Source organism: Hippopotamus amphibius, chromosome 12 (genome assembly GCF_030028045.1).
Source record: "Hippopotamus amphibius kiboko isolate mHipAmp2 chromosome 12, mHipAmp2.hap2, whole genome shotgun sequence".
In the NCBI taxonomy this organism is placed as follows: Eukaryota; Metazoa; Chordata; class Mammalia; order Artiodactyla; family Hippopotamidae; genus Hippopotamus; species Hippopotamus amphibius.
The window spans coordinates 38,885,804-38,904,356 of record NC_080197.1 but is presented as its reverse complement, the minus strand read 5'-3'; the positions used below and the strand labels follow the sequence as shown (position 1 = coordinate 38,904,356).

The following is an 18,553-nucleotide window of genomic DNA, read 5'->3' as shown; positions in this document are numbered from 1 at the left end:
AGTCATTGACTTTCCATCCAAGGTCTGTCATTATTCTGCTCTGGGTTTTGGCCAAGATTATCTCTGAAAGTAAAAAATGGAAATAAGCAAACTCATATTGAGCAATGGTATTTCTTCCACTTAAGCAACAAAAACAACAACAACAACAAAATTCAATAGCAAAGAAAAAAAATCCCGGTCATTTTCATCAACTCACAATAGAGCTACTAAATTTAATGCACAATAACTTATGGATTAATCCAGTGAAGTAGGTACTAGAAACCAGTCTTGCAGGGGAAAAAAAGTCTGATTTGGGAAACATTATATTCAAGAGATTCACATTCATTTTAAACCTCAAAGTGTGACTAGTAGTGAAAAATTGAGGCCTTAAGCTTCAGATTAAAATTGATTTAGGAGTGGCCTTACCCAAAGCCAAGGAAATGCAACAAAAACCCTCATTATCTCTCTTGCATGGTTGTTCTCCAATTAATTAATTAACCCTTAATTGTTCCACACAATACTCCTATGGGAGGGAAAGCTGGTGAAATTCTGCCACCTTAATGAGAAGAAACGCCAGGCAAGGCGATGTAAAATGATCTCAAGTCACAGAAGGATCCATGTTAGAATCAGTGCAGAACGCACGTCATCCCAGCTTCCTCTCCTGTGCAAAGAGGGCCATCTCTGGGCAAGCAGATGGTTGCCCTTCGTTCTCTGCCAAAGGCAGCCTTTTTAACTTAAAGCAAGGGGGAGTTAGACTCTGCACCACATTTTCTGCAGCCTTTCAAGACAAGCAGCTATGATGCCATGTACAGCAGTACCTGGATTTCCCAGAGTTGACTATTTGCAAAGGGTTTGAAAAGGAGAGAGAAAAGTGATTGTACATAAACATACGCTGATCTTTATTTTCATATGACTGGCCGCCTTCTAAAGGGAACTAGAAATTTAAAGTTGGGAGCAGATTTTCAGAGCGCTGGGCAGGCAATGCATTGTGATTGCCCAGACATTTACAAACACCATCTTGAGGCATGAAAGTAAATAAAGTGACGGTTTTGGGTGGATATAATACACTATTGGGTCCCAAATCTCTTTATTTCAAGATTAAGAAGACTAAGAGAAATCGGAATCGGAATAAATCCGGAAAACTGGAAGGAGTACGTGCTCTTAATAAGGTGGCAGATAGACTGTGAAATCCCATCCGAAGAGCAGGAACAGCTTGGCTCCTCAGCGCTACCTTCATTCAAATTCATGGAAGAATAAATCGACAGTGTTTGAAGTGCCTCAGAGTGAGGATGAATGCGACAAGCACAGAAGAATTACTGAAGGCAGGAATCCAGCTCTGTGTGGCAGGGTTACTGGAATCTACTTTATTCACTTTTGAACCATTCAAAGGAAAAAAGGAAAGAAAGAAAAATATAGTATAAGCAGATGTTTCCTTTTCGATGTTTTTAGCAAACACTCTGAGCAATTGGACACAGCTGCTTCCCTTGGTCCACACAGGCCGCCATTGTACTGCAGTTGGTGGACGGCTGGATAACAAACAACGTGGGGGGATGCTTCAGTGTAGTTCACCCGCCGCACTCCTCGGGCACTCACGGTTCAGACCTTCTTGTGAATCTTGATGTTGCTGGGGACATCCCTAGCATCCCTTCCAGCCCCAGCTTAGAGGGACAAAGTTAAGGTCCCACCATCTTGGTCAAGGAATCAAGTTGTCTTCCCCACTATCAAGGGATGACTTGTGTCCATGCCCTTCCCTCTTTCATAAGCTCAGAAAGTGACTACATTTGGAGATGGGGTTTTAAAGAGCTGATGAAGTTAAAATGAGGGCCCAGGAGTGGGTCCTAATCCAGTCAAATCTCCTTATAAGAAGAGGAGATTAGGACACAGAGACATGAGGGACACACAGTGCAGAGCAAAGGCCACGTGAGGACATGGAGAGAAGGCGTCCATCTGTAAGCCAAGGAGACAGACCTTGGGAGAAACCACATCTTCGAGGACTTCCAGCCTCCAGATTTGTAAGAAGATAAAATTCTGCTGTTTAAGCCACCCAGTCTGTGGTACTTTGTTAGAAGCCCAGGTCGACTAAGACACCAGCTCTTGATCCTGCCAGCCGTTTAGGGCTCACCTGCAGAGGAGCAGACCCCCTGTGCCCAGGCATGCAACAGGAGAAATGTTTGTTGAATGAACGAATGAATGAAATGGACGTGCCACCTCTTCATTTTCCTTATTTCTCTAAAATAGGCACAGCTCCAGTGACTCCATCACAGTGCTGTGGTTGGAAGTACCCGCCAAGCACTTAGAACATTGTGGCCGGCACATGGAAAACCCACAAAAGTGTTTGCTCGCGTGACCTTTACTATTAAGCTTCGTAACAGTTTTCATCTTTTGGTGGCTTTATAGACAACGAGCCTTAAAGCAGGCAGTGAGATGCATTCTTGAGCACCAGGAGCGTTTTACTTCATGCAGTTCCAGTAGAACTCAGGTTACTTTTCTCTATTATGCTCAATTGGTTTGTGGACCAGAAAAATCACAGAAATTAGAAATGGATGTGACGGGTCCCACCACATCTGTCTCATTCTTTAATAACTGGATTAGGTTGTTTCACGACTGTTTGGTGTTTTGTGGAGGGCGGGAATGAACCCATGTTCCTTATTTTCCCTACTGTCCCAACTCGCGAGTCCCAGCAAATGCACTGGACCCAAAGCAGTTAGGACCTGGGTCTGGCCTGTGCACTGGATGGGGGCTGGTGGGGTGGGAGAAAGGCCAAGTTCCTACATCAATGCTTTAAGTATAATGAGTGTTGGAACGTTCACAATTTTTGTCTTAACAGCGCTTCCACCATGGACTAGATTTTACTTCTCCTTGCTCACAACTTTCCCTAGCTTCACACGGTGGCAGTAGTTCCCCCCCCCCCACCCCCGCTCCCTTCTACAGCACGAGCCCCCAGGGAAAACTAACAGAGCCAACTTTTCTTTTGGGCTCCTCTATTTCATGATTACAGAGCCAGCCTTCTTCATGCTCCATTAATCTCTCAAACCAGCCTCAGGCCTGGGCTGCAATGAAAGTGTTTCCAATTTTAACCTGTCTGCTTTCCGTGAGGCTTTGTTTATGTGGTGCTGTCTAGGAGGGCCGCATGCACCTTCTGTGTCCCTGTGTCATTTCCATTTCGCCACTGCTTTATTATTAATTTGAGGTTTCTCACTGTTGATTACCTTATACATTGCCCTCATCCCGCATCCCCGTTAAGTCAGGAGCTTGTGAAGAGCTCGCCTGGCAGGGTTTGCATTTTCTGTAACCCATGTGTGAACAGAGAGTGCTTACTAAGTGATGGGATGGGAGGGGCCGGTCACCTGTCCATGTCTACCTTTGATCCCTCCAACCGTCTGCAGCACCACGATTCTTTATTTTCTCCCTCGATGATTCTTTTCTGAGCAGTCAGTGTAGTATGGCACATTGAAATTGACAAGTATGCCATTGAAGGGTAAGGCAGAGAGGGAGAGTGTTTTAAGTTTTAGATTTTGATGCCATGTGCCTCCAGGAAAAGCTAACAGGGCAGGTTCAGCTATTAGGTGGGTGGGGAACACGGCACACAAAGGCTGCGTGAGCTTACAGCAGCAGCTGTAATTAGGTGACTCGAGACAGGTGGCAACGAGGGAAGAGAAAAGGGGGACCTTGTCCCAGCCAACTGTCAGCCCCCAAAGCAAAGGGTGCCAGCCAGGAAAGCTGCTCACAGGGGAAGAGAAAGAGGGGATGATGGAAGAGAAGGTAAGGGAGAAATCTCGAAAGTACGGCTGCAGCACAGCCTCCCGCCTCTCACCTCTCCAGGAAAGGATGCCCTGCCCTGCCACACATCACTTGTCCACCAGGACTTGGGACACATGGATAGTCAGCTCAGGCACAGAGGGCTGGCTGGCCGCAGGGTCCCCTCCCTGGTGATCGGAGTTTCCTACTGTGAACTAAAATCAAAGAATTTTCTTCTAGTCTTTCCAATGGACTCATAGAAGCATAGGATATTAGAGCTACAAGCAAGTTTGGAGATTTTCTTATAAACCCTTCATTTCACACTGCCCAGTAGCACACGGGGAAGTTGGGATGGGTGATTACCCACTGTTTGCTAACCACAGCTTGCCATTTCTGTGTTTGTTTTCCATCACGCTTTTACTGAAGTATAACATCCTCAGATAAAAATGCATGAATCATGTGTATGGCTCAGTTTGTGTTTCATGAAGGGAATACATTGCACGCATGTAACCAGCATCCAGATTAAGAAATACAACATTCCCAGCACTGCAGGAGCCCTCATCGTGCCTCTCCAAGGGCAACCCCTTCCACCTCAGGCAACCTCCATCCTGGGTTCTAATTTCTAATATTTTCTAATCCATTTGCCTGTTTTTGAAACTTATGTAAATGAAACCAAACAGTAAGACCTATTTTAAGTTGGGCTTTTTTCACTCAACATTATGTTTGTGATTTAGCCATGTTGCCACATGTAGCAATAGTTGGCCCATTTTTGTTGTCATATAACATTCCATTGTGTGGGACTCCCCTGGTGGTGCAGTGGTTAAGACTCTACACTCCCAATGCAGGGGACCCAGGTTCAATCCCTGGTCAGGGAACTAGATCCTACGTGCATGTCGCAACTAAGAGTTCGCATGCCGCGACTAAAGAGTCTGCATGCTGCAACTAAGACCTGGCGCAACCAAATAAATAAGTAAATATTTTTTAAAAAATATTCCATTGTGTGACTATAGACTTACTCAATCTCTTTATCCATCATACCATTGAAGGACATGTGGGTACTTTCCAGTTTGGGAATATTATGAACAGTGCTCTGAACGTTCTAGCGCATGTTTGTTGTTCTGTTGTTGCTGATTTTGCATATCTTCATGGAGGTCTACTGAGCCTTTTAAACTTGGAGTGGAGTTGCTGGGTTATAAAATATTCCTATGTTCAGCTTTCGTAGATTCGGTCAAACAGTTTTCAAAAGTGGCTGTACAAACTTACTCTCCCTCCAGCAATGTCTGAGTATTGACTGCCTTTTCTGTTTTAGCTATTCTGGAATGTGGTGCTTTTGAGACTTAAAGATGTGCAGTGAGGGTTTTTTTTTTCCTTAGTGGAAGCATGCAGTGAGCTGGTTTGTATACTCTCCTCTGGTTTCTGATGCCTACTGCCAGAGCAATCCGCAGGACTCTGTCAACCTGGAAACATTTAATGCCTTAGGTAGAATGATTCAGAGAAAGTATGAGGCAAAGAGGTCACACTCAATTTGGGAAGTTAAGAATTCTACATATGACACTAACAGGCCACAGTTAACTACTAAAGTGTTTCAGACTAATGTTAAATGTTCTCTTAATGTGTGTTAAATGTTGGGTATTAATTGTCAAATGCAAACAGTAGAATCGGTCCCCAAGTGCAGAGAGGGGAGAGATGACAGAGCACTGGGGCCAAGAAAAGCTTCAGGAATGAAATGGGACTTCAGCTGGGCCTGTAAGTGTAGGACATTTGCAGGCAGAGAAAACTAGAACAGTATTTCATGACTTTTTCTGTGCGGATGGATGTGCACATTTGTGTTTATGTAACACTGAGGGAATATTTTTTTAATTAATTAATTTATTTATTTATTTTTATTGGCTGTGTTGGGTCTGCATTGCTGTGCGTGGGCTTTCTGTAGTTGTGGAGAAGGGGGGCTATTCTTTGTGGCCATGCATAGGCTTCTCATTTGCGGTGGCTTCTCTTGTTGCAGAGCACGGGCTCTAGGCTCGCGGGCTTCAGTAGCTGTGGAGCATGGGCTCATTACTTGTGGCTCGTGGACTCTAGAGTGTAGGCTCAGTAGTTGTGGCACACGGGCTTAGTTTCTCCGCAGCATGTGGGATCTTCCCAGACCAGGGCTTGAACCTGTGTCCCCTGCATTGGCAGGCAGATTCTTAACCACTGCGCCACCAGGGAAGCCCGACACTGAGCAAATATTTTAATATTGACAATTACCTAAATTGCCCAGCACCTCGAGGAGAGGCATTATTATGTCAGAAACACAAGGCGCAGGATCAGCTCATGGAACGTTTCATGAGTTAATGCTGTCCTTTAAGTTCCAGATGTCTTCCTGTATCTTACATGGGCTGCGACTTCAGTCATTTAGAGCAAAAGGTGTTTTGAAATTAGGGGGAGGTTTAAAATATGATTTGTATGCTGTCAACTGTTTAGAGTAGGGAAATGAATTCTACAAAGACTTTTTCTCACCTCACATTTTGAGATAACAAAGTAAATTTCTCATTTCTTACAGGTACTTAAAAGGAATAAATGTTACCACAATTATATATCACTAGAAAGGTCTCTATGATGTATTTCACTTGGTGGGTATCTTCTTCTATGGCTAAGTAGGAAATGTGACAGAGAGGGCCTTGCCTCCAAATATTAATTTTTCACTTCTTGTCTTTAGCAAACAAAACCTCAGGCAACATCTCCTGTTAAGAAGTACATTTCCCAGCCTTGTTTGTAACTAGGTGAGCCCATATAACCAAGTTCTGTCCAAAGTGATATAAATAGAAAGAATGAGACTTCTGAGAAGACTACCTAAAAGACAGTGGGATAAGCCTTCCTCCCTCTTCCTTTCTGCTGCCTGGAAGGTGGATATAAGGGCTGGAACTCCAGCAGCCACTTTGGACCATGAGGTGATCTTTTGAATGGAAGTAGGAAAATAGAGCAAGAAAACAGAGCAGAAATATAGGCAGAAATTTGATCCATGATGACTGTGTAACTGCCCTAGCCTGCTAATTTTCAGTTGTCTTTTGTATAATAAACCTTTGTGAATTTAAGCCACTGCAAATGAAGCTCTGTTGTTAGCAGTTGAACATGACGTTTCCCACTGATGCAGATGAATAGAAATGTTTAATCCATACTTTCCCAACCTGCAGACTACAGCCATTCAGTGGATCCTGATGGCACTTCCCTTCCCACAGGTATCCCAGTGGAAAGGGATATGCACCCAGCCCCATGTTTGGCTTCCTGCACTGTTCACAAATGTCACTCTTGGGTCAGTCCTGTTTATTCCCCTTCCCTCGGTTCTAGGTGGATCTCAAGACTGTGGGGAAAGAAGAAATATCTCTCCTCCCATAAAGACGGCAGACCTCTGTTATGACCTCTGTATCAGAGACATCCACGGCCCAAAAGACTTGAGGTACCTCGAGGGAGTCATGATTATGTTGCCTCGACATTCCACCCAGAGAGATGAGAAAATCATTCCTCTAGAAAGCTCATGTGGCTCTTTGTATTCTCCAAAAGTGAACACAAGAATATCTCTGGTCCCAGACTTCCCTGGAAGCACAATAGTTGAGAACCCACCTTCCAATGCAGGGGACACAGTTTCGATCCCTGGTCCGGGAAGATTCCACATGCCGTGGAGCAACTAAGCCCGTGAGCTCTAGAGCCTGTGTGCCACAACTACTGAAGCCTGTGTGCCCAGAGCCCGTGTTCTGCAACAAGAAGCCACCTCACTGAGAAGCCCACGCACTGCAACGAAGAGTAGTCCCCACTCACTGCAACTAGAGAAAGCCCACACGCAACAAAAGAAGACCCAATGCAGCCAAAAATAAATAAATAAATAAATAAATAAATAAATAAATTTTTTTTAAAGAATATCTCTGGTCCCACATGAACTTCAAAAAATTGTCTGCATCTCTCATCACAAGTGGAGTCTATGTCCCCTTCCTCAATACCTACCCCCCACTCATGTTGCATTTCTAGTTCTAGGAACTGACAGTCACTGAACAGGAGTGTCCTAACTATATTTTATCCATCCAACTGTTTAACTGTAAAATACCACATACTCTGTTCAAAGGGCCTCATTACTATCAGGACAGAGCCAAAATGTTGCTGCTGGGATTCACACTCTGAGAGCAGACAGGGACCTTTAGGAGCAGCCATTCATTTTATGGATAAAGACACCAATGCCCAGAGAGGGTAAGTTAATTGTTCAGCTCCCACAACTAGAGGCATTAAACAGGGCCTTGATTTCAGGGCTGTGCTGGAGCCCGCCTGTACCAGCTTGCAAGGATCGATTCTGAAATTTTCAGGAATTTTGCAGGCCTGTGACCATGGTGGCAATATAGGAATTGGCAAACTCTCCAAATGAAAGCTCCCTCTCCTCCCCTCCCCCTGGAGCGCTGATTTGCCAGTACTGTTGGCCTGGATGTTCTCTCCTGTCTTAAGAGAGGGAGTGGAGGTCCCCTGGAGGCTTTTCTCTCTGTTCTCACCAGCCAGTTAGCCTTCACTCCCTTGCTTGTCACTTGACGGGATACAGTTCCTACAACACGGGTCTTCCTGTCCAGGTTTCCCTCCAAAACCTCCAGACTTTATGCAAACTTGGCGTCTCCACCTGGATGTCTCAGAGGCACCTGAAGTTCAACCTGTTCAAAGTAAAACGCTTGATTCCCCAGCTGCCTCCCCCGCCTGCTCTCTCCTCAACACCATGCACCACTATCCCCCAAGCATTCACACTGGAAAACACGGAGGCATCCCTGATCAATCCTTCCCTTTCCTCACATCGTGGGTTAAATTGTGCCCCCAAAAGATATGTTGAGAAGTCCTGTGAATGTGACCTTATTAGAAATAGAATCTTTGTAGATGTAGTTAAGATGTGAGCTAAAATGAGACCACACTGGTAAAACACTTAATGAACAGATACCTCAATCAAATGGAGTTGACAGACCCGAAAGGGGAGCTCTCACGCCCTGTGACAACAGCAGGGCCCAAGAGGAGGAAGGAAGACTCTCCTCTTTCCTGGGGAGGACGGGCTCCGTTTCCTATGGCCCTGCTAGCTTCCTTTCCTTCTCTATAAAAGCGCTCTCCTTCCCCTGCATGTGGATCCACCTGGTTGCCAACCCCCGAGTTGCAACTCTCTGCTGATCCCAAATAAACCCATCTTTGTCGAAGAAACATCCGGCAGTCTGATTGTTTCAGGTCGACATACCGGAGCAGGGTGGACCCCTAATCCAATATGACTGGAGTCCTTATAAACAGAGAAGAGACACAGAGAAACATGGGAGAGACGCCACGTGATGAATGATAGAGAGATTAGAGTGACGTGCCTGTAAAGCTAAGGGGCACCAAGGCTTGCCAGCAACAGCAGAAGCCAAGAGAAAGGCATGGAACAGATTGTCCCCTGGAGCTTCAGAGAGCGCCTGGCCCTGCCAACACCTCGACTTCAGACATCTAGCCTGCAAAACTGTGCGAGAATAAATTTCTGTGGTTTTTAAGCCTAGTTTGTGATAGTTTGTTACAGCAGCCCTAGGAAACTAACACATCTCACAAACCCTAGCCTCTCCACATTTTTTCCACCAGCAAGACCTGTCAGTTATGTTTCTATACAGAGCTCAAATCTGTCAATGTCTGTGCTGCCACATTAATTAAGACCACCTTCATCATCAGCGCAGACACTGCAACCATTTCCTAACCAGCCCAGACTTGACCTCTCCAACTCATTCAGGAGGATCCACACAAAACCTCAGATCATGTTCCTTCTCTGTTCAAACACCTGATTTCCATCGCTCTCAGCATAGCCTCCAAATGTCTTAGCATGGCTTGTAAGATGCTACCTGATCTCCGGATCTTTGAGGCCTCACCCTCTCCCTTTATGCTCCAGCTACACTGGTTTTTTTATTTTTTATTTTTATTTTTTTATTTCTTCAAATTTGGCAAATTACTTTTCATCTCAGGACCTTTGCAAGCAGTATTTACTCTGCCTGGGGAACTCGCCACTGCCTTCCTCCTACTTACTGTCTTTCTGACTGCCTGCTCCTTCTTACATTTAGGTCTATAAAACCTTTTCCTCCACCTCTGCTTTTTTCCTTCTTTTCAAAAATGGTCATATAGAAAACTCACATATCACCCACCTTCCGATGACCCAAGACACTGAGGCTCTGATGGCAGCCCAAATATCCTCCAAAGAGCGCCCCCAAGAGAAATAAGGTTGACCACCATGCCATCATCAAGTTCCCCCTGATCACCAAGTCAGCCTTGAAGGAGATGCAAAACAACAACTTACTTGTGTTCACTGTAGATGTCAGATCAATGAATGCCAGATCAAACAGGCTGTGAAGATGCTTTACGGCCTTGATGTGGCCACGATCAACACTGGATCAGGCCTGATGGAGAGAAGAGATACACGTGTGACTGGCTCTTTTCTATGATGCTTTGGATGTTGTCAACAAAACTGGGGTCATCTAAACTGAGTCCAGCTAACTGTAAATATGATTTTTTTTTCACCATAAAAAAAAAAAGATAGCCATAGTGGTAGCTCCCTTCCCACAAGCTTTCTACAGTGTGAATTTGTCATTCCCACACCAAGAAATGGAATTCAGTTTCCTTTCACTTGAATCTAGGCTGGCCTTATGATTCACTTGTAACCAACAATAAATGGTTAAAAGTTTTGTTGTGTGACTCTCCAGTCCAGGTCCAAATAGGCCATGAAGCTTCCACCTAATTTTCTTAGGATGCTTGGTCTGGGGGAACATAGCCCCTATGAAAAAATTCAACTGCCCTGAGACCACCAGGCTGGAAACACCACGACTGGTCACTCCAGTTGACGGTCCCTTGTGAACTCAGTGTTTTAGCCACTCCTGCCCCCAGACATGTGAGTTCAGCTATTGGGAGGCTCTAGACCAGCCCACCCATCAGCCGAGTCCCACAGAGTGTTTCAGTGATTCCGGGAATAGAAGAACGACCCCGCCACACCCTGACTGGATTCCTGACCCACAGAGTCCATGAGAAATAATCAAACAGTTGTTGCTTTAAACCTTTAAGTTTGGGGGTAGTTCGTTATCCACAGTAGCTGCTCACAACCCACAAACAATGACTTATTGGTCTGACACCTCCGAGAGATCAGAAGCTCCGTGAGGGCAGGTGGTGCATCCGTGCTGCTCACTGTCAGGTTTTCATCAGTTAACACAGGATGCACAATGCTATAGGTGTTCAATAAAGGTAAGAGGGTCCCAAAGTCTTAGTGCACAGACTTCTGGGCTACCCTGTGCTGAGTGAAGCAAGGGAGGAGCTCTTGTCTTAGCCACTTGTAATGGAATCTGACATTTGTAATTTTAGCCGTGAGGAAATAACTTAGAACTAATTTTTCAGACTTTTAAGCTGACCACTCTTAGTTAGAACCTTCTACTGAAATGACAAAATGTATTATAAGCTATATTAATATCTTTCAGGAGCTGAAGTAATTTGGTAATTTTAAATGTCGGAAAGTAGCTTCATATTAAAGCTAGAAAAAAAGGCTGTGATTAAAGGGAGACTATCCAATATCAATAAGAGATAGACACTATTTCTTATTTTTTTCACCATCCATTTTAATAAACTCATTAACCCATGTGATGATGTTTCTGCCAGTGGATACTGAAGAAATTTACAACAGTTGAACGGACCCACAGTCACCTTAAACAAAATAGAATAGGAAGTACCAGCCTCATTTACATAATTGTTTTGGATTCCCCAGACAGAAATAATTTTCAGGGTTGTCTTGTCTGAACATAATCTGCAATTTAAACTGGAGGCTTCATTTTTTTCCTTTCAACTTCCTTGTGATAAGAATCCAAACTGTCTCATGATGTTAAATCTTGCCTGAAATGTTTTATACATATCCTGGTCTCTTGTTGCAAGATGATTCTGACACCCTAAAATTAGAATGTGAACATGACATCTCTTTATTTCTTCAGAACCTTCTCTGAAGATATCTGAAAATGCTACCAGCCACTAATTCTTCTCTCAGCTAGGTTTCAAGGTATTTTCTTACACAGTCCTCTTACTAGGTGCTCAATAAGTCTGGGATTAAATTACTCAATGAAGGTCACTCAGAAGATAGATCATATTGTTATAAATTGATTTCTTTGATTTTCCCTTCAAAAGGAATCATTCATCTCACATACGTAACCTCTCATGCACTTAAAAACAATCTGTAATTGTGAAGCTGCTTTATAAAACTCTTCTGAACTTTCTAAGAATAACTTCTCAGAGGTGGTTTAAATTAGTCGTGAGGAAATAAGTCAGGATGGGTTAGGCTATGCTGCATTAACAAATATCCCCTAAATCTTAGTTAATTATTTTTTGTTTATGTTACATGACCAATTTGAACTGATGTATATGTGTGTAGGGGAGCTGTTCTCTGATCACTGTAGTCATTTGGGGACCTAAGCTTGATAGGGTTCCATCTTAGATAGGGACTTAAGCTTGATAGAGGTTCCATCTTAGATATGTTTCCAAGATCACAAAGACAGGAAAAGAGGACACTTGGTAAATTGTGCACTGGCTTTTGATGCTTCTGCCTGAAAGTGATACCTATCTCATGTTCTCGTGCTTCATTGGCCAAAGCAAGTTACAAGCCATGCCAATTTGGAAAGGGTGTGAAGAAATGTGAGCTTTCCATAAGCCTGGAAGGAGACAAGAACCAGCATGTCTGTGCACAGCTGCAATGACTACCAAGAACTAGAAGGTGACCCAGCACCTCACAAACAACCACGTAATCTCTTGTCACAAGGGAACAAAAAGTCCAGACTTTCTCACTCTCACTTAAGATGTATTTCCAAATGCCCAGATGAAGGCAGTTAAAATAAAGGAACACTTCAGATAAATAGCACCTCCTTTGAAAGGAAGCCGATTTGTGTTTGCATACAATAGTATTCTGTACCTGGTAATGCCTCCAGAGCTAACTATTGTGGGATACTGGATAGTAGACCAGTCTTACAGAGGAAATGCGTAGGGTCTTGCAATCCAAAATGTGGGACCAGCAGCATCAGCATCTTGTGGGCGCTTGCTCTAAATGCAGATTCTCAGGCCCTATCCCAGCTCTACCAAATCAAAATTTGATTTTAAGAAAATGGTTAGGTGATCCATGTACATGTTAATATTTGAGAAGCACTGGATTGATTAGGATATCTGAGGTATGCCCATGAAATCAATGACATAGCATGCTTGAAATTACATAATTGAGGTTCCACATTTTAAAAAGGTTTCCTTTTTAAAATTTGGATTTTTAAATTGTCATAGGACTCAAGAATCAAAAAAACGTACAGCACTGAACCACAGAAGCAAAACCTGCTGTACTTAAGAATTTTATCTGCATAATATTTTGCTTGTTGGGTGGGCCTCGTGGGACTGGCATCTTATTTTTCCAGTCTTGAAGGGAATGACAGTCGAATGATGTTACTTTAGTGGACTTCAAGGAGAGGTCAGATTGTACCATGCGGAGCACAACTTACATGTAATGCCGAATAGTAAGGTCAGGTTTTCCCCCACAATTCTTTGAATTAGTCATCAAGTATTCAAAGGCAAACTACTGCTTCCAAGATTTATGGGAAGCAGATATTATCATAGCTTATCTCAGATTCCTTCTATTTTGGGTTTTGTTTGTTTTTTAATATTTATTTATTTATTTGGTTGCACCTGGAGGGCTCCTTAGTTGCTAAATGCAAACTCTTAGTTGCGGCATGCATGTGGGATCTAGTTCCCTGACCAGGGATGGAACCAGGCCCCCTGTATTGAGAGCGCAGAGTCTTAACCACTGCACCACCAGGGAAGTCCCAATTGCACCTATTCTGGGGAGAGCGTATTATTCTCATGTAAGTGAAAGACTTCCTATTATTAACATTAACAAAATAGTACATGTCAGAGGTGATAGGCATCACTTCTGCTTTTTTTCCTTCCCTAAATACGAGTATTTCCAAAAAGAATAAAACAGAAGGATTGAAGGGAAATAAAAGAAAGTAACTGCACAAAATGATTTCCTCCCTGAATTGTGGGAGTGGGGTGCTTTTTAGGAAGTTTCAGTTGACATAATCCCAACCAGCTAAGAAAAGTAAACCTGATGTGAGGCTCAACAATAATGCCTCAATTTGTTTAATGCTTGTTGTGAAAATAATTTCACTCTACATAAATTTCTTAATGTAATCACCACCTGGGGAGAGAAAGAAGATACAAACAAATTGTCACACATTTTGCCGTTCTAGCTAACATAAATAAGCCAAAATTTATCCACCCGTTTTATGATGCGTTTTCCTTTAAACAGGGCTCTGTGTAAAACTACTGCAGCAAGATACTGAAAACATTAATGAGAAACATAAAGCATGTGCAGATAAGCTACAAAAAATATTTCTGTATTCAGAGTCACTAAGTGATGCCTCAGTTAGCCTTGTAATTTAGATGTCTTGACACAGTTTTATTCCCAACTGTTGGTAGTAATTTTTCTGTTACCCCTAAAATAAGCAAGTTTCATCATCAGGAGCTACATTAAGTTTGGCTAGTGTTATAGCACTGCCTCTGGGTTTAGTTCAATAAAAAACCTGTTTCACAGGAAAGTAAATCATGCTGCCTAACTGAAATTTGAGACACTGGACTCAGCAGAACTCAGAGTAAACCTGTTTGCTCTTCTAGCATTTTTTTAAAATACGTGAGTTTTTCAGAAATAGACTCACACATAGAAGACTAACTTCTGGTTATCAAAGGCAGGGGGAGGGATAAATCAGGAGTTTGGGATTAATAGATACACACTACTATATATAAGAAGATAAACAACAAGGACCTACCGTATAGCACAGGGAACTATATTCAATATCTTGTAATAACCTATAATGGAAAAGAATCTGAAAAAGGATATATATATATATACGAATATATATATAAGGATATATATATGTGGATATATATATATATAATTCACTTTGCTGTACACCAGAAAGTAACACAACATTGTAAATCAACTATATTTCAATTTTAAAAAGTGAGTTTTTGACATCTGACTCCTGATCTGACCCTCAAGAGGGGAATTTGGTTATGAGGGAGTAATGGTTGTTTTACAGTACATCTAACCAAAGTTTGGGTGTTATAATGTGCTTAACATAGTTACGTAACCAGGTCGTTCAATGCTTCTCACAAAACCAGAAAAGCTCCTTTCTCCCCCTTTCCTTTTTTAGTCCTAATTTCAATGACTGTTTTCTCCAAATCACTCATGAAACCACTGAGGACCATTAACAGGCTATTGGAAAGCCCAGAGCAACTGCCCAAGACAGGAAAATGCGCTGGCTCTTTTAGAACCTGGGAGAGAGCCTGCAGGTCAGTGCCACTGAATTGACATTAGAAGATTTCCTTCTCACAGTGTAATGTATAGTAGCCATTGTTCAGGGATTAACAGAACACTACAAACCCTCTGTCTTTAGGTCTCTGCATTTCCTGTGCTATTTTCTGACCAGGTAGAATGTTTCTGCAAAGTCTTATCTTACCCTTTTTTAACAGTTATAATACAGTCTTAGCCAGAACCACTTAAATAATACAGTTTTGCCGTCCTCATTATCATCAGACAGAATTAATTCGTTGCTCAGATGCTCACATTAATGTGCAGGGCAGCTTGTCTTTTGCTATTAAGAAATGTTTTATTTAGTTTGTATTCTCTTTTAATGCGTTAAGGATATTCTCTTTGTATTCTCTCATAACTCCTTAACTGAGGCAGGACTATTTAGATTCCTTTGAATTTTTATATCTACATAATAAAATAATGCTTTTCTGTGATTGCTTAATATTATTTCCTATGCTTATATGCATCTTTCTTACACAATCACATTTGTTCAGTGTTGCCTAATTTTCCATGAAGCTTCATTTGCTTATTCAATACATACTTACTATAAGCTACTTTTCTAGTTACTGAAGGTATTTGAATGAACAAAGCAGAGGAAAATCCCTACCCTCAAGAAGCTTACATTATTTTGAAGTTGTTTCACCTTTAGGTGATCGTTTAAAATAAAACAAATCTATTTGGCCTCTTTATCCGTATTTCCGAGTTACAGCCAGCATTTAGAAATAGCACTTATGAACCATTTACTTGGTGTCTGGAAATGTGCTGATCATTTTACATTTTGCTCTCTTAATACTTACAATAACTCCAGAAGGAGGTACTGTTATGATCCCTAGTTTACAAATGAAGACAGTGAGGCTTGGAGAGATTAGTTAAGGGGAAGATACAAGATTCGATTTTTCTTGGATCTCAACTCACTTCATATTCTAGATGATGCTTTATACATGTGATAAGTAGATGAATGAATGCACATACATTTTGGAATTCCTGTTCAGCTTGCCATTAAAACCAACAAATTCATGACCTTAAGACAATCTACCCATTTTGTGGGGAGAGAAGGTGGAAAGGTGTTACGGAATTGATTTTTTTTTAAGCTCTTTATTGGAATTTAATTGCTTTACACTATTGTGCCAGTTTTTGCTGTACAACAAAGTGAATCAGCTGTATTTATACATATATCCCCATATCCCCTCCCTCCCACCCTCCCTATCCCAGCCCTCTAAGTCACGCATCATCAAGTTGATCTCCCTGCGTTATGCAGCAGCTTCCCACTAGCTATCTGTTTTACATTTGGTAGTGTATATACATCAGTGCTACTCTTTCACTTCATCCCAGCTTCCACTTCACCCTCCACCCCGTGTCCTCAAGTCCGTTCTCTGCATCTGCATCTTTATTCTTGCCCTGTCACTGGGTTTATCAGTACCATTTTTTTAGATTCCATATATATGAGTTAGCATACGATATTTGTTTTTCTCTTTCTGGCTTACTTTGCTCTGTATGACAGACTCTAGGTTCATCCACTTCACTACAAATAACTCAATTTCATTCTTTTACTTGTGACATACAAATACAACCAATGCAAAAAGAGATCACTTTTTCCCTTTGATTCCAGTGATAACAAGTTGCTAAAGAAAATATATATATATATATATATATATCAAGAAGGAGTTTATCCTCAGTTTCCTTTAAAAAAAAACAGAACGGTTAAAAAGAAAAATATGGAATGCTTCACGAATTTGTGTGTCATCCTTGCACAGGGGCCATGCTAATCTTCTCTGTATTGTTCCAGTTTTAGTATACGTGCTGCCAAAGCGAGTATGGGAATTGATTTTTTTTTTTTCAGTGAGTTTAGGCGATGATTTTATCAGTGTTTGGTTACTACTGGAGGTGGCTGCCTTATCAGGTGAGAAGCTGGACAGAGACATCAATTCCCCTCACTTTGGGGCTTCAAATTAGCTGCCTCTGGAATTTAAGCTCTTCAGTAAAGTGTTGGAGAAGAGCTCCCTCAGAGTCACAAGAATTAGAGGAGACATGAGGGGCGTATTCTGGCCACCCTGAAGGTTATGGTAAACCAAGGACATCCTGAGTTCAGAGAAAGAGGAGACCAGGGCATCTGCCCCCACAGCCAGCATTAGGGCTGTGCCTGTAAAACCGTTCAGAGGGTCCCCAACTTACTGTCTGACATGATTTTTTGACTTCATGAAGGTGCAAAAGTGATATGTATTCAATAAAAACCAGACTTCAGATTTTGAATGCTGAGCTTTTCCTGGGCTAGCGCTATGCAGTAGATACTCACTATGCAGCAAGCCACAGCTCCCAGTTGAGGCGGGAAGGAAGCAGCAGGAAACAACCATTAGAAGAATGACACAGCCATCGAAGATATGACAAAATTGGTTAGAACCTACTAGGCCCAAGATGGCGAAGATTCGCCTTCAGGTAGACCTTGGGCCTTATTATATGCTCATTGTAATACATTAGGATATGCTAAACAGCACGCCCCCAGGCGCCAGGACAATTCCCAGGCCTACCATAAAAGGCTGAAAAGTGGGCTGTACCCCAAGTCCTGGAAACCCCCATCCCTTCCCCTAAATAGTTGGAATAATCCTCCCACTTGTTAGCCTATGAAATTACCCAGCCCATAAAAAACTAACCACCCACACACCCCAGGGCACTCTTGCTGTCTGAGATGGACTTCATTCAGCCTATGGAATGTGTATCTCTTTCAATAAATCTGCTTTCACTTTACTACCGCTGCTTTTGAATTCTTTCATGCACAAAGCCAAGGACCCTCACTTGGTGTCCAGGGACTCTCCCAAAACCTGGGACATGACCATCCTCTCTCACCCCATTTTCCTGCAACACAGCCACACGATCATGAGGGTGAACTACATTCTGTACCCAGACTACCACTGCGTTTGTCACTCTCAGTGCAGTATTCAACAAATTACATGAGACGTTCAACACTTTATTATAAAACTGGCTTTGCAAAGATGATTTTGCCCAACTATAGGCTAATGTGAGTGTTCTGAGCATGTTTAAGATAAGCCCAGCTAAGGTGTGATGTTGGGTAGGTTAGGTGTACCACATTAATTTGCATTTGCGTCTTACATGTTTTCAATTTACAGATGGGTTTATCAGGACGTATGTAAATCCATCATAAGTCTAGGAAGATCTATACAAGATTTGGAAACATGGAAGGCACCTGTTGCATGGGATAGAACAGCGCAAACTCACTGTGAGGAAAATGACCACCGCCTTTCCCTATGCTCTTACTCCGCGGCCTCGAGATTCCAGTTTAACCCCACAGGATTCCCACAAGCTTCTTTCCTTTTTCCCGGGTTCCCCTTCTCACCTGTTCTCGCCGCCCGCCAGGTGTGCGCATGCGCGGAGCGATTCCTGACCGCCTCCTTGGAGACCGTGGAGCATCGATCCACTCTGGGCTCGGCTTCTTGACTGTCGGCACTC

General features: G+C 42.6%; 1 long non-coding RNA gene and 1 other non-coding gene across 2 annotated transcripts in view; both read right to left on the bottom strand.

Annotated features, from left to right (window-relative positions):
- Window positions 1–18,435, bottom strand: part of LOC130833505 (uncharacterized) — a 73,603-nt gene extending 55,168 nt beyond the window's left edge. Inside the window, exons 1-2 of the long non-coding RNA XR_009048492.1 lie at window positions 18,323–18,435; window positions 10,016–10,115 (exon numbers count right to left, since the gene is read on the bottom strand). This is a non-coding gene — a long non-coding RNA (uncharacterized LOC130833505). The remainder of the gene's footprint in view (window positions 1–10,015; window positions 10,116–18,322) is intronic.
- LOC130834261 (U6 spliceosomal RNA) lies at window positions 16,801–16,903 on the bottom strand. The gene has a single exon (XR_009048644.1). It is a non-coding gene; the product is annotated as a U6 spliceosomal RNA (small nuclear RNA).
- Window positions 18,436–18,553: the final 118 nt, after the last annotated feature.